We start from the raw sequence: 17,392 nt of genomic DNA on the forward strand, positions 1-17,392 counted from the left end.
AAATACTGGGGCATGACTGACCAAATTCCAGCATGCAATATGAATGCCTGGGGCTCAGACATTGCTTTATTCCTGTCACACCTCTCTCCTTAGCCTCAGTGGAACATGATTGAAGAGCTTGTTCATAATGCAGAGGACAGATCCCCCACTCAAGGGATAGATTTCTCCCACAGCCAGAGTTCTCAGAGGATCATGACTCCCCTTGGCTTCTCAGTTTTCTTCTTTATATTTTTAAGTGAATAACTATTCATCTTTTCAAAGCATTCTTCCCATCTGCTTCTAGACAAGGTGTCTAAATTGCATTCTGTGACACATGCTGACTGTAAGCTAATAAAAGAATAACCAGATAAGCAGTAAGTAGGCCCTTAATCAGAAGACTATATTGAACTGGAGATAATAAAATCCTGCATAACTACCTGCAGATGCTGAAAATCTATAAAGTTATAGCCTGGGTCAGAATGGTTTACCTCCCTAATATGTTAGCCTTTGTTTTGTCCATAGCTTTATTATTAAACTTAATAAACTATCAGTTTTATTATGTACAGTACATAACTCCTGGAGTTTTACTATAGTCACTGTAACCCCAGCATAGTTGAGACCAAAGAGATCATTTCATGGGTGGATATTTTGAAATAGAAAGAACTAAAGACACATTTCTTGAAAATATTTGTTTTTACTAAGCCATCTGAGTTTTGAAAAAAGTTGAAGAAATAATCATTGAAAATAATATTTCACCTCCCAATTCCTTATGGTACTCTCTCTAATGATATATCTTAAAAAGTTCCTTGAAGTATATAAGTATTTCATCGGTAAATTTATTATGATTTCAACAGAATCAATAGGGAATTAAACCATAGGAAAAAGATAGGTTATAAGGAAAAGTGACACCTTTTGCACTACCCCAAACTTCTTGTAGAAATACTGGTTAAAGATATTAGGAAAGAGAGAAAATATCTCAGAAGATCTTTGGGATCTTAATGTGTTTTGCAGACTTTTCTATACTCAGTGGTACATTTAAGCTTGTGATTTTGGCATTTGAGTGTCTGATGCACTTTAGAAAAAGGCTGCTTGCTGTCATTTGGCTTGGTGTTACTCTTGAGAATGTTAAAACTGGGTTAGCTTGAATTTAAATTTAACTTGACTAGATAATAGCCAGGGAAATTATCAATTTATCACTAGTATGCTGCAAGGAGAGATTTGCTTTTGGTTTAACTCTAGCCTTGGGATCACCAGGGGGAAATATGCTTGAAAATGAGTCCAGTATTTAGAGGCACAAGAAGTGGTTGGTGCTACTCACATTTACCCAAGGAGCAGAGACATTAGACGGATATCAAATCACATTTGTGCTTCTTATCTATTTGCATATTGGCATGATAGAGCTGATGGTTCAACATTTTGAAAATGAAATGTTTCAATTTTTTTTTCCAGATCAATAAGCAATCTAAACTTTTAGGGGTTTGTTCATTAGCCCTATCCTCACCACCCAAGCACACACTTTTATTTTTATTTATTTATTTATTTATTTTTGAGATAGAGTCTTGCTCTGTCACCCAGGCTGGAGTGCAGTGGTGCCATCTTGACTCACTGCAACCTTTGCCTCCAGGGTTCAAGCAATTCTCCTGCCCCAGCCTCCCTAGTAGCTGGGATTACAAGTGTGCACCACCACGCCCAGCTAATTTTTGTTTTTTTAGTAGAGACGGGGTTTCACCATGTTGGCCAGGCTGGTCTCAAACTCTTGACCTCAGGTGATCCACCTGCCTTGGCCTCCCAAAGTCTCTTTGAGACAAGGATTTTATCTTCCATTTATTTTGTTTCCCTCTCCTGTCTCCCAGCAGCCACCTCAGTGTAGAAGACAGCTCTACAGCACTGTGGTAACTCATTCAGGTTACCTGGAACCTGGCAGGATGCAACAGAGAATGGCAGGGGGAGGCTCAGCCTCAAAGGACTCTTACATCTTCCTAGTGCTTGGATTTCTCTGAATTTCAGTAGCACTTATTCTGGGCTTTACTAATTTTACACTACTGTTGTTACCTTATGTTAGTAAATATTAATAGGAGCTTATTTTCAGTGAGAATGTGAATACCCCAAGAGCTGAGGCTACAATACCTTATTCTCATCTGGATTTCTTTCTGAAGGTTGGTATCTCTAAGTGATGGTTTACTAGGGTGAAGTGACTAAGAGCATTAAGTCTCAAATGTTGGGTCACCTGTACTTTGTGTTTCTCTTTTCTGGAGAAAAATTCAAGGTTCCCTTAGGAAACTTCCTATTTTATGGCAAGGTTCTGCCTTGCCCTCATGATCTTGCCTTAAGAGGGCTTAGGTGGGTCTCTGGATGCTCGTGAGACCCCAGCTTCAGCCATGAGAAAGAATTCAGGGAAAAGTCAAAATGAAGCAAAAAGCAAAAAGCTTGTACTGCAAAGCCAAAGTACACAGTCAAGAGTGGCAGTGGGGGTGTACTCAGGAGAGTAAGTTGCACCCAATAGAGTTTAGATTTCTAATTTTATGGGCTCTTCTAATTAGGGGGTAAAATAATCATGAAATTTTTAAGAAAAAAAGTGGAGATTTCTTAGAATTGAGGTGCCACCAATTTTTATACTAAATATGGGCATGCTCGGATCTGGCCCTGGTGGTTGTGTGATTTCATATGGAGATGAGCCTATAATTAGGTCTAGGGTAGGGCATAGGTCAAATTCAACGCCATGTTGGACCTAGCCAGTTTCAACCAGCTTAGTCCCTGTCTGTTAGTGTCTTACAGCCCGGGCTCCTTTTTGTCCTTGTAGCAAAATTTTTTGTGAAATTGCTGCTTGATATTTAACCACCTCTCCTGTGACCACCCAGCATTCTTATTTTATGGGTGTTTTTTAAATTAGAGCATAGAATCATTATTTGGTGTTTTGGAAAAGGAGGGGATTTCAGGGACCCTCAGTTACCGACCCCTTTCTTCCTTATGTGGGTTTCCCAGAGGGAGTCATAAACATGTCACTCTGATGGGGGTTTTGGATTTTTTCTCTCCCTTATTTTGGGTTTTCTGTTATCCTGTAGTTTCTTTCCATGGTTCTTGTTTTAGAGTCATTGTTTGGGTTTTTTCATTCTCCTGTGACTACCAAGTGCTATTCCTATCTCAATGATTTCATTTTTGGGGATAATTTTTAAGGAATCCTGACATTTTGAGAGATGCAAATTTTATGAAGAAAAGACTCAGCAGACCATTGGGTTCATGACCTTTTGAAGCAGGAGAAAGAGATACAGCCATATTTTCTTCCTAGATCCTGGATGTTCCAAGCTACATCTATAAGCCTGGAACATGATTTTGTATGTGTGTGTGTGTGTGTGTGTGTGTGTGTGTGTGTGTGTGTGTGTGTGATTGTTGTTTCTGTTAGAAGTTATTATTCTTTATACTTTAGGGCCTTAAGTGGGTAGGAATTTAGAGAGCAGAGCTTGTTTAGAATAGACACCAGAAGAATCAGTGGCTCCCCTCACATCTAATGGATCTGTTTTCTTGAATATTTTAAGGACCAATAGCAATGGATAGAATGGATATTAGAAAAAGTGAAGCTTTCAAATAATTAATTAAATATGCTATTGTGATACGATACCCATGTGTATGTATACTTCAGGTTTATCTAGATGCATATCCAGCATTTAGACCACACAAATATTTGTGAATAAGTATTGTTGTAAAGCTAGATTGTCAAAGAGAACATAAATATATCCTGATATAATGAGATGAAAGCTTAAATGTGAAACAGTACCTTTTTTTTCCCTGTGGAATGGCTGGGACTGACCTGTCTTTAATAGGACAGGTACCTTGTGTTGTTTCTGTTTTACTGACAAAGGGTCATTTGCACATTTTACAATTTATGTGTACTGTCCTTTTTGACCTGTGACAAACAGCACAGAGTAGTGACTCTGCTAAGATCAAGATCCATTTGGCCATAAAATGTATTTTTCCTGTGAAATGGCAAGCCATTATCAACCATATGTATATGGTCACATGCATCTGGGAAAATTAAGTAAGGTTAGCCCTGGGTTCTCAGCTCCAACTCAGGAGAGAGGTTTGGGCATCTTTGTAAAACTATCCTTGAGGAAATCAGCTCAATACAGGGCTACAGTTAAAAAATCCCGTAAAACATCTCCTTGAGAAGAGTACAATATGCTGAACTGAGCTGATAACACCCCTGGTCCAGATCACAGTCTGGACCTGTGATCACCATTGCATTAGGACAGGGACAGGGAACCTGGAGAAAGTTGCCAAGAAGACAACTATCGTTAGTATAGGAATGGGAAGAATTTAGAAAAGGATGTTGCCTTAGGACATGAAATCAAAACTGTCTGGCACAATGACTCATGCTTGTAATCCCAGCACTTTGGGAGACTTAGGATATAGTGCGACTTCCTCTGTACAGACATTTTTAAAAATTAGCCAGGCATGATGGCACATGCCTGTAATCCCAGCTACTTGGGAGGCTGAGGTGGGAGGATCACTTGAGCCTGGGAGGCAGAGGCTATAGTGAGCCAAGATGGCGCCACTGCCCTCCAGCCTAGGTGACAAAGCAGCCTATTGGAAATAGAAAATATAATGAAGGATAAAAGATTTAGATAGAATGAACATGAGTAACTCCTGCTCTGTTGAAGGATTAGAATCAGGAGGCATCCATCAAAATCTGAGAGAGCTAATAACAACAATAAGTATACTTTACAGTTACTAAATACTTTTATATAGTATTTTATTATAGGTTTTTTTTTGGCAGAGCAAACACAATTAACTTTTACAATTAATTATATCCCAAAGTGGCACAGGCTGAAGATAAGCTTTATGTAATTGATACAACCATTTTCTAAGTGTGTTCCAAAAGTATTAGTACAGTGTTGCTTTAAAAAATACTTCCATGAGCCTACAAGTTTATAAAGTGCCACATATACACAGTGGCTCCCCTCTATGCACTTAGTTACAATACACATTAGATATTAAAGGCTCTAAGAAATCTCTTGAAAAATAAACTTCTTTAGCTTTGTTTAACTCAGTATTCTACATTTATTTTATCAGAGAATGGCTATTGTTCAAAATCTTACTCACATTCTACAGTAAGATGGACTTACTGTCCTGGGACTTCCCTTGAGAAATGTGAATCTATGTTTATTAGTGAAGGATGGATTTCTGATGGATACCAAAGGAAATCAAATTTCCGTGTGTTGTAGTCCCTCAACTTCAAGGCTATATCTGGAAGGATTACTTACTTGGTGTGGAAAATTAAGTCACGTTTACTCTAGGTTCTTAGCTGCAACTCAGGAGAGAGGTTTGGGCATCTTTGTAAAACTATCCTCTAAGATTGGATAGACCAGAATCTGACTTTGGGAGGGAGAAGAATCATTCGTTTTGTGAATATCATAGCTGTCGAGTACGTACTGTGTTCTAGAGACTGTTCTAAGGCTTTTACATATATTATTTGATTTAATTCTCACAACAAAAAACTAGCAAGAGGATAGTACTATAATATCTAATTTACAAATGAGGAAATTGAAGCACAGAGAGGTTGAGTAACTTGTCCAAGGTGACCCAGTGTCAGAATTGGGACTTGAACCCAGGCTTTCTTACCTAGTCTTCTTTTTTTGAATTTCACCTTTTGTTTTAGGTTCAGGGGTACATGTGAAAGTTTGTTACATGGGTAAATTGCATGATGCTGAGATTTGGGATATGGATGATCCCAAATCACCCGCATGATCATCCTGGTCACTCAGGTAGTGAGCATAGTATGCAATAGGTAGTTTTTTGTAATCCTTGCCTCTCTCCCTCCTTCCCCCATCTAGTAGTCCCCAGTATTTACTCTTCCTTTCTTTATATCCATATGTACACAATATTTAGCTCCCACTTATAAGTGAGAACCTGTGGTATTTGATTTTCTGTTCCAGCATTAATTGGCTTTGGATAATGGCCTCCAGCTACATCCATGTTGCTAGAAAGGAAGTGATTTCATTCTTTTTTTATGGCTGCTTAGTATTCCATGGTGTATATGTACCATATTTTCTTTATCTAACCCACCATTGATGGGCATTTAGGTTGATTCCATGTTTTTGCTATTGTGAATAGTGCTACAATGACTATACGAGTGCATGTGTCATTTTGGTAGAATGATTTATGTTCCTCTGGGTATGTACCCAGTAATAGGATTGCTGGGTTGAATAGTAGTTCTGTTTTAAGTTCTTGGAAAAATCTCCAGACATCTTTCCACAGTAGCTGAACTAGTCTGCATTCTCACCAACAATATATAAGCATTCTCTTTTCTCTGCAACATTACCAAAATCTGTTACTTTTTCACTTTTTTTTTTTTTTTTTTTAAGGCAGGGTCTTCCTCTGTCACCCAGGCTGGAGCACAGTGGTGCAATAATAGCTCATTGCAACCTCGAACTCCAGGGCTCAAAGGATCCTCCTGCCTCAGCCTTTTGAATAGCTGGAACTACAGGTGTGCACCACCACGCCTGGCTAATTTTTCAAATTTCTTATAGAGATGGGGTCTTGCTTTGTTGCCTAGGCTGGTCTTGAGCTCCAGGGCTCAAGCGACCCTCCTACTTTGGCCTCTTAAAGTGCTGGGATTACAGATATGAGCCACCATGCCCGGCCTTTGACTTAGTAATAATAGTCAATCTGACTGACCTCACTCTAGTCTTGGGACTTATAATCATCATATTACCCTGCCATCCTCCTCCAAGTAGAATAGCAGCAGCTGGGGAAAAACCAAAAAGGTAAGTGACCATTACAATAGGTAACAGGGGTCATAAAGTGTGGTAATTCACTTAGTAGCTCTATAAAAACCAGGAGGAGAAGATGAGACATACATCTGATAATAGTCAAATGACAAACCTTTTACCATGACATGAATGCTTTTAAACCTAAGACAGGGAGAGACTGTGTAAAGCCTGGTTACATGGAATAATAGGAACAATTTCCCGTGGCTTTTGGCATCATTTATTTTGAGTGTTGTTTCGCCATCTCCAAAGTGATGACCATGGTACAAGCCCCATCACATCTCACTGGGAATCCTCACACAGCCAGACCTCCTGGTCTCTCTCTTCTACTCTTGCCTCCCCATGTGCCTGCAGAGCAGCCAGAGTGAAACTTCACATCCCAGAGAAGATTGTGGAATTTCCCCATTCAAGAAAACCCCCATCTTTTTACTTTTTACTGAAATTCTTCAGTAACCCCCATCTCCTAGAAGATCCTGTAAGTTATACCTTTTTCCTCTATGTTCTCACGTCCTGCCATTTTCTTTGATCATTGTGTTCCAACCACACTGAGCCCTTTGTTACACTTTGTATGTCTAATAGTTCCCTCAGTTTGAGGACCCTAGCTTTATATATACACATGACTTCTGCTCTCCCTTAATAGGACCTCTGCTCAAATATTGCCTCTGAAAAATGTCCCTCATAGATAGCTCTGTATAACATAGCAGCCCTATCCTCTTTCCATACTCTCCCCTCAGCTTCATTTTTTTCACAGCACTAATTATATTATAATTTTTGACATTACATTATTTATTGTATGCCTATTATGAGATTATAAGATCCATGAAGGGTAGGGACTTTGTTTTATTTAAAGTTATAGCCTGAGAATTGAGATCAGTCTCCAGTGCATATGGATTTGGCAATACATGTTTGTGGTGTGTCAACGCAGTAAGTTCCTAATTAGGAGAACAGCATCCTACAGAACTGCAGGTCTGGAAGTAGATGAGATTCTGAGCTCCATGATTTGGGGGCTTGCCCAGGTTGTATAGGGCTGGTGAGGGGTTGAACAAGGGCTCCGACATCCTGTCCAGTGCTCGTCTTGTTGCCTCACATTGCCTTCCTATTACCACAGCTTCTTGAAAGACTTTTGTCAGGAAAGCAGCTATTTTGGGGGAAATTAGTTTTTTGTTTTTTTTTTTAAACCAGAAAATGATCTGGGGTCCAAAGTGATGCCAGTCCCATATACTGCATTACCAGGAATCCTACTCTGTCAACCTCCAACCAGTCCTTCTGAAATATGGTCATAAAATAATGGATCTGTAAACTGTTCTGGGCAATTATAGTGCTCCTGGAGTGAAAGTGGGCTGTCATTAGCCATGCTTATGGACACCAGCTTGCTGCAGTTGGCTGTCAGCCAGGCTGGAAAACAGCCTTCGATTGGGAGGACACAAGTTCAATGGGATAATTAGGCAGGGTTTTGTACAAGTTTGTTGATAAAAAATGTGCTACAGATTAGCCTTTTCCCCTCTCTGTGCTGAGTAACGATCAGACAGAACAGGTGGTAAGCTAATGGGGGAATACGAAAGTAATACTTTGTTTCCTGGTCCCGCCTTTGTTGCTTTTGTGTAGAGTATGTCTTCAGAATTTTCAAACACATTCAAGCATCTTTTTCTTCCCAGTTTTATTTAGTTTAGTCTAAAATATCTGGCCCAAAGGGGTCTGAGCCATCCAGGTTTTCAAAAGGAGTTCTCCTACTTTTGTGGGAAATGCTCTAAGAATAAACATCTGGAAAATAGAACAATTACAAACAGTATGAAGTAAAAAACAAGGTTTTCAAACTAGCTGTTAAACCTCAACCACAGCAGGATCTCAGATTCCAAATGTAAGTTTGACTTTCATCTAAAAAATGTGATCCTTCTTAAGAAATAGTTCAGCCATTCATGCCTCTCTAATCACAGAGCCTCTTGTTTGGTGAGCGATGGGTTTTCAAAACGTCTATGTCCCCTACAGGTACTAAAGACCCTAAAGACCCTAGAGCTTACTTCTAGATGCCAACTGTCAGTCTAAATAATAATAATAATAATACTAAAAAACAAATTTTTCTCACCCTTTATTATGATGAGACTAATTTCCTTTTCCTCATTTTTGGATTTTATGAAAATGTTTCATAATGATTTTAGAAGGACCTGGAGATTCAAGATTTCTTCTTTTATGGAAGATTCTCGATTTCTTCTTTTATGGAAGATTCTCAACAACGAAAATTTGTCCTGTTCTCTCTCTCTCTCTCTCTCTCTCTGTGTGTGTAAAACTCAGTCCAATTTCTCCTTTCTTCCATGAAGTTTACTTTTGCTATTCTAGCTTTAATCATTTCCCTCATCTTCAATCTGTGCTCATGATTTTTTACTTAATTGTACACTTGCTTAAATGGTTCTTTTTTGTGTGCGACTGTCTCATCTTCAGATAGGAAGGATATGGTATAGTTAAGAAATACAGACTTTAAGAGTGAGATCAGCAGGGTTGTGGACAAGTAAGGGAGCCTTACTTCCTCATGGAACCACCAAGTAAAGAGCAACATATGGACCAACATAGCTTTTTGAGAATGCTAGAAACCAGTTAAAAATCTGCAGGAAGTCAGCAAATGCCTAATCTAGTAAAAGCTACATTCAACCTGGTAGAGAATTTCATGGCATTGTTGCTCATCTTGGCTCTACCTACTGTTGGGTGCAGAGCAGAGTAGTTGGGAGAAAGTTGCCCAATTCCTGGTTCCTCCCTCAGAATGGAAGAAAAATAGTGGAACTTGTTTACAACGTTCTGATGTTTTTGGAAGCAGCTCAAGGGACTGGGTTCAGTTTCATTTAACTTGGAGTGTTGATGAGAATAATGGCATAGTTTGTATATCAGTTTAGGGACTGCTGAAAGCAGTAGTGAGAGCTGCAGGGGAACTGGGTACCTGGGGCAAGAGAATACAAACAGAGGAATATAATAGGACATAAGGCCCTGAGAAGAAGCAAATGTGAGACTTATAGAGAAATTAAGAAGTTTTAAGGCATATAGGGGGGAAAAAAGGGCAGGGTGGGGAAAGAAGCACACACATAGGCCCAGGAAAGACATCCCCAGAAAAGACCTGAGACGACCTTGGGCCTTCATGCTAGGCCAAATAGCAAAAGTCTTCTTTTGCATGGAGCAAGTCCACAAAGACTGGGAGAAGTGACTGTTTTGTTTTTTTTTTCATGCCCAAGTTTCAATAAAAAAGACCACAAAGCATATAAAGAAATAGGTAAGCATGGCACATTCAAAGAGCCAAATAAATCTCCAGAAACTAACCCTAAAGAAACACAGTTTTCAGACTTCCTTGGCAAAGACTTTAAAACAACTGTCTTAAATATGCTTATATTCTTAAATATGAGCCAAAGAAGAACACAGGCAGATAAGTAAAGAAAATCATAAAAAAGATACATGAACAAAATGCACATATTCACAAGGAAATGGAAATTAGTCAGACCTGGTGGCTCATGCCTATAATCCCAGTACTTCAGGAAGTTGAGGTGGGAGGACTATTTGAGCCCAAGAGTTAGAGACCAGCCTGGGTAACATAGCAAAACCCTGCGTCTATTAAAAATCAAAAATTAGCTGGGCATGATGGTGTGCACCTCTAGTCCCAGCTACTAGTAGGGCTGAGGTGGGAAGGTTACCTGATCCCAGGGAAGTTGAGGCTGCAGTAAACTAAGATTGTGCCACTGCACTCCAGCCTATGCTACAGAGTGAGACCCTGTCTCAAAACAAAACAAAAGAGAGATAAAAGTTATAAAAAAGAACCCAACAGAAATTAATTCTGGAGCTGAAAAACACGATAACTGAATTCAAACATTTACTACGGTGTATTTTTTTTTTTTAGACAGAGTCTCCCTTGGTTGCCCAGGCTGGAGTGCAGTGGTGCGATATCGGACCACTGCAACCTCCACCTGCCGGGTTCAAGTGATTCTCCTGCCTCAGCCTCCCGAGTAGCTGGGACTACAGGTGCATGCCACCACACCTGGCTAATTTTTGTATTTTTAGTGGAGATGGGGTTTCACCATGTTAGTCAGGCTGGTCTTGAACTCCTGACCTCAAGTTATCCACCCACCTCAGCCTCCCAAAAATCTGGGATTACAGGCATGAGCCACCGCATCCAGCCTAATGTTTTAATGGCAGACTTGAATAGGCAGAAAAAAAATCCTTGATGTTAAAGAGAGATCATTTAAAATTATTGAGTCTAAGGTGCCAATAGAAAAATGAATGAAGAAAAGTAAACAGAGACTGAAAGACTATGGGATACTACCAAATGAACCAATATACTCATTATGAAGTTTTAGGAGAAGAGAGAAACAAAGAACAGAGAACTTACAGTAGTCCTCTTTTATCAATTGGGTATGTTCCAACATCCCAAATATAGTATCAAACCCTATATATACTACTTACAAATTTCTTTTTCTTCCATCACAATTTCATGGATAGATTTACTTTTACTGTAGATCTTAGAAACCTCAGCATAATTTTTTTCTTTCCTTGCGTCAAGAATTTTCACCTTTTTACTTAAAGGAAGCACTCCATGAACATTTTTCTTTTTTTGGCATATCCAAATTTCCAGCATCACCTATATTACACTTTGGGGACATTATTAAGTAAACTAAGAGTTGCTTGAACAAAAGCACTGTGATACCATGACAGTCAGTCTGATAACTGAGATGGCTACTAAATGACTAACAGGCAGGTAGTATATACAGTGTAGATATCCTAGACAGAGGGATGATTCATGTCCTAGGTAGAACAGAGCAGGACAGCACAAGATTTCATCATACTGCTCAGTATGGCATGTGATTTAAACTTATAAATTGCTTATTTCTGGAATTTTCATTTAATATTTTCAAACTGCTGTTGACCATTGGCAATGGAAACTGTGGAAAGTGAAACTGTGGGTGATGGTAAACTACTGTGTTTGGAGAAATAATGACCCCAAACTGCCCAAATTTGAGAAAAGACATGAATCTACAAATACAAGAAGCTCAACAAACTCCAAGTATGATAATCCAAAGAGATCCAACTAAAATATAGTCAACTGTGAGAAATCAAAGACAAAGGAAATCTTGAAAACAGAAATGGAAAAATAGCTATACAATGTGTCCTCAATAACACTATCAGCAGATTTCTCAGCAAAAACCTTGCAAATAAAAAAGTAGTGAGATAATATATTTAAAATGCTGAAAGAAAAAAAAAGTTGTGACTAAGAATTCTATATCCAGCAATACTGTCCTTCAAAAGCAAAGAATTAAAACTTCCCAGATTTAAAAAAATGCTGAGGAAATTCATCACTACTAGACCTGTTCTGTAAGGAATGTGAAAGAGAATCCTTTAAGTTAAAATGAATGGATGCTAGGCCATATAAAATTTTCTAGCGAAGGTAAAAATATGGGCAAATGTAAAAACTTTCATTATTATAATTTTGGTTCTTAACTCAACTTTTTATTCTTTTATAGAATGTAGAAGGCAAAGCATAAAAATAATTATAAATCCATGCTAATCAGTAGACAATATATCAAGGTGTAGTTTGTGACATTACAAATGCAATTTATGACACATATAACAATATGACTGAATCTTCAGGATATTATGCTAAGTGAAATAAGCCAGTTACAAATACCATTTGATTTCATTTATATGAGGTACCTAGAATTATTAAATGCATAAAGACAGAAAGTAGAATGATAGTTGCCAACAGCTGGGGATTGGAAGAAAGAGTTGTTCTTAATAGACGCAGAGTTTCAGTTTGGGAAACTTAAAAAGTTCTGAAGAAGGATTGCCCAACAATGTGAATGTACTTAACACTACTGGACTGTACATTTAAAAACAGTTAACACGGTCAACTTTAGTTATGTGTATTTTATCGCAATTAAAAAAATTTTGTTAATATGGGCTTTGGAACCAGATGACCATGAATTTGCATTTCAAGTTCTTTTAACTCCTTGTGAAGTGGTGGTGTTGTCTGGGGTAAATACCCGGGGTTCATTGTCTTGCACCAAGAAGATTAAGGACGTAGACATACATGAGAAGTGACTTTAGGAGCGGAATGTAATAGGCAAAAGAAAGAGAAAGGAGAACAGCTCTCTCTCTTGCGAAAGAGAGGGGCATCCAAATGGGACTTCTGGCCCACGTGGAGTGTACCAGATTTTATAGGCAGGTTGGAGGAGGCGGTGTCTGATTTATGTAGGGCCCACAGATTGGTTGGATCAGGTGTAATGTTTACGTAGCAAACAGGGAAGGCAGGCCACCCCATCATAATCTTATTACGCAAACAGCCTTTCCACTTGGCCAGTGCCATGTTGTCTGCTCCTTACTGTACACCTGGCTGGCAAAGAGAAGAGAAGACAGAGCCGCCATTTTGAACATGCCTAGTTCCAGGTAGCCCTTTCCTGTTGGCACAACTGCTGGCATTCGCCTGTGCAAGCTTCTAGCTTGCTTGTCTATGTCTGCAGCTCGATTTTACAGGCTGCTCTTCGTTAGAAAAGAAAATGATTTTGGGGATGCTTTTCATTAAAAGGAAAACCTTTCTGAGGACTCCAGTACCCTCACTATCTGCCTAAATAATTTCTTCTTAACTCCTATATCACTAGCTGAGTAACCTTAGGATAATAGCCATTCACTCTGAGCCTTTTTTCTTGTAGGATAAAATAAAAATAAAGTTGCAAATGCGTGTAAAGCCCCTGGGGCACAGTAAAGAGAATAAACATTCTAGATGGCAACCTCTTTGATGGCAAGTCTTAATTCTAATACTACTCCAAAATGCACAGCTAACTGTGATTTCATTTCAGGAGAGTATTTTTGCAAATGATTATGTAATCAAAGATTGAGGAACAAAAAGAAGCTGCATTAAAGTTGTGACTCAGGTGACTAGATGAAGACTGGAATGACTTTCTCACTTCTGTTACTGTGCACACATTTTAGAATAAGACAAAGTCAGTCTTCCAAAACTAACTTTTTAAAATGTTTTGGGGGTGGTGTGGGAGTGGAAAAGGGAAGGCAGCACTGAAAGGGATATATGAACACTGATATTTTCCCTCCGTGTGAACATATTTTCATAGGCTGCCCCATGGATGGCTTTGTGATACCTCACCCAGTTTCCTTTCTCATCAGCCCTTCACTTGTCCTAAGGGACAGCACCCTGCAAAAACACACTATTTCACGTAGACCTGCAGTATCCACAAAGAAAAGATGATCTGGGACGTCCTCTGATCTTGCGTGTGGAGGATCCTTTGCCAGCTTTAGAGGAAGACAAGACATAGGGAGAAAAGGTTTTTGTTGTGGTTTGTTTTTTTTACTGCGACCTGAAATCCGCCTTACCAAAACCCATTCCAGAGAACTTTAGCCTTGGCTTCAGCCAAACAGGCAATGAAGTGTAACTTTTCAGTGACTATTTCGGTTCCAAAACCCTTGTATATATGGATTTATTTGGAAAAATAAAGCCTTAAAATAGAAGTCCAAGCTTATCATGTGCAGGCCTTTTCCTGCCAACTTATAAGCAACAAACTGGTGTATTTCTTCTTCCTCTTTGAGATAGAGTACATTCCAAGAGGAAGTTGATGTCAAGTATTTGGATAAACAGCGAAGATTTGAGAACCAGCTCTCCAGCAATGGGGGAGGTTTTCTCTAATATGTCCTAAGGCTGGTGTGCTACAGGTTTGTAGCAATTATTTCTTTTTTAAAAAAAGCATTTTCTTCTCATTAGGGAAAAGACTTCTTGAATGAACTAAAGGGGACAGATGGAGACTTGGAACATTGTCATCACCCTTGAGCCTCTGTAACTATGATTTCTAGGGCACTCAGGTAGTTGATTGGGCAGTCATCCGAGGGGAAACTAAACACATGTTAACACGGACTGGCAGCCCCTAGTCTAAATTCTTTCAGCCAGTGGTCCCCAACCTTTTTGGTACCAGGGATCGATTTTATTGAAGACAATTTTTTCCATGGATGAGGTGGGTGGGGGATGGTTTCGGGATGAAACTGTTCCACCCCAGGTCCTCAGGCATTAGAGTCTCGTAAGAAGCACGTGACCTAGATCCCTGGCATGCGCAGTTCACAATAGGGTTCGCGTTCTTACGAAAATCTAATGCCGTGGCTGATCTGACAGGAGGCGAAGCTCAGGCGGTAATGTTTCCTCGCCTTCCACTCACCTCCTCTGTATGGCCCGATTCCTAACAGGCTACTGACTGGTACAGGTCTGTGGCATTTGGGGACGGGGACTCCTGCTTTAAGCCATAGGGTAGCAATGCTTCATTTCCATCCAGAAAAGAGGAGAAAGAGTAAGGGATGGTTGCTGCAAAATCATGTTCCCCATCAAGGGAGTCTCTTGGAGACAGTGGAGTCACATAACCAGCATGGTGACAGCAGGAATCAAGCCAGCTCCTGAACCCAAGTAGGAAAGCAGGTGACTGAATGGCAAAAACTGCCAGATACAAATATTTTCTTTTGTGCTTCTCTTTTTTTGAAGCAGCTTATGCCCTGGGAAGATGAGGATGTCTTATAATTGTTTCCATTTAGTGATGCAGAAACTGTCACAATAATGAGTCACTGTTCTGTACAAAAGAGACCTTTGGTGGTGGAAAACTGGTGTGTGTGTGTGTGTGTGTGTGTGAGAGAGAGAGAGAGAGATTGCTCAAATTGCCATTGCCTAATCAGCCAGTAGTGATTGAATGGAGAAAGCCTTTGAACCAGATCTCAGATTCAGGGTGCTTTCATGGAGCAAAGAGAAAAAGACTGAGAAATTCACTACGGTGAGTATTGAGGTTTTACTGCAGCTCAGTCTGGAGAATTGAAGGCTCCTTCCTGAAAGGGTATGGGGACATAGAGAAAGATAGCATCAGTGGATCAAAGCTACCACATTTTTGCGGTTAGATGGAGATTACAGTAGGGAGTGACAGAGATAAAATGTTAAAAACCTCCAACATTCCAGTTTAGACACAGCCCCTCCCCTTTCTGGCCATAGTGACCGCTCTCTGGCAAGCACTGCCCAGGGAAGATAAATCAGCTAGCCAGTGGCCTAAGGGTTAGGACTTTAAAAAACAACAACAATAAAAAAAACCAACAAGTTATAAACCGTGAGTCCACAAGTGGCCCCAGGAGACTTGCCTTCTGCATTCTCTCTGTCTGCGCAGGACTGTGAGGCATCTCTGGGAAGCCATCAGCTCTCAGGGGCAGGCACAGGAGACAGCTCTTCTTGTTGGCAAAATCCAGTTCGGTGGTTTGGAACAGGGTAGACAGACAAACAAGTGTTTGTTCATAGGCTGAGACCTAGGGGGTGTATAAGGAGTAATGATCCTATCACCTAAGGAGGATGAATTCTGGGTCATTTTATGAACTGTCTTCCTTAGAAAAGCCTCCGAAGCAACTGGCAGATGAAAACTGGAAACTATTTTGAGCTGGGATCAGGGAGTCCAGGGAGCTCAGCAGACCAGGTTACTGCCACTGCCACTCACTAATTAAGCACATGGACAAATTGCTGCCTTTTCTTGGCCTCTTTTCCTCCTCATAAACAGATGAATCCAAAACTTTTCTAAATCCAAAACTCACCAGTTACTTTTCCTCTTGTCTGCTGATCTTGACTTTTTTTTTTTTTTTTTTTCTATGACACTGCATTTTCCCCCCCTGATGTCAGGATCCAAGAGAAAGTGAAAACCTTTCTCCTGATACGGTCAATACTGGAGAACTGGGAACGATGTCAGAATGACCGGCCACCCTGAGCCAGCCCCTTCAATGGCACTGCCCCTGGGGGCTGTTCAACATATAAACTGGGGCCATTTAACATATAAACTGAATTCAAAAGTTACTTCATGTTCTACAAAAAGAATATGTTTTATTTTTAATTTACCTTCATTTTCAAAAAAATCAAGATTCTCTCTTTAAGATGCCCCAGGCCCTATGTGTCATGCAGTACCCATTTCCAGAAACATCTTCTGTCACCAAGAGTTTCGGAGACAGTTTTTGTAGAGTTCCAGGCCTCAGTTTCTCTCTCTGTTGCAGGGAAATAATCAGACATACCTGCCATCAGCTGCTCTAAGGTTTTTTGTGAGCTTCTCAGCTGACAGTTTTAAAAGGTAAAAACTATCCTTATATGTGATTACGTATCTTCTCAAATAAGACTTTCTTACATCTGCAGAGACTGTTTAGTCTCTTAGTCTTTTCTAGAATTCTGGGTTACGTTTAAAACAAGCACTACGTTTTATATTAATACCAAAGCTTTGAAACCACAGTGGTTAATGACTCTACCAGCTGCTTTTTGTCGTCTTTAATAGTGACCTCTTTTTAGGAATAACTGCCACCTAATACCTTCCTCTCAAAGACTAGGTCAACAGAGAGTCATTTGGCTGATTTTTCCATCAACAAGCTAGGGGGCTGGGGGTTAGCACAAACTGGTTGTAACCGTTTTATTCTTCAGCCTCTCTCTGTGCCTGTGCCTCAATATTTCTCCAATGAATGCTAGTAGCCTCAGGATGCAGTACAATGATGATACTATCCAAAGCCTGCCCTCCGAAGAAAAGGCACTGTTTTCCTGCCTGCCTCCCTCCAAAGCATAAACAGACAAACCATATGCTGATAGCATCATTGTTACAAATACAAGCTTGAGATATTTAAATATTTGTGTT

At 39.8% G+C, this 17,392-nt stretch overlaps 1 pseudogene; it reads right to left on the minus strand.

Moving 5' to 3' along the window:
• Positions 1-13,862: 13,862 nt before the first annotated feature.
• On the minus strand, positions 13,863-16,099 carry LOC101136058 (putative uncharacterized protein C1orf140; annotated as a pseudogene).
• Positions 16,100-17,392: the final 1,293 nt, after the last annotated feature.

This window comes from Gorilla gorilla, chromosome 1 (assembly GCF_029281585.2).
Source record: "Gorilla gorilla gorilla isolate KB3781 chromosome 1, NHGRI_mGorGor1-v2.1_pri, whole genome shotgun sequence".
NCBI lineage: Eukaryota > Metazoa > Chordata > Mammalia > Primates > Hominidae > Gorilla > Gorilla gorilla.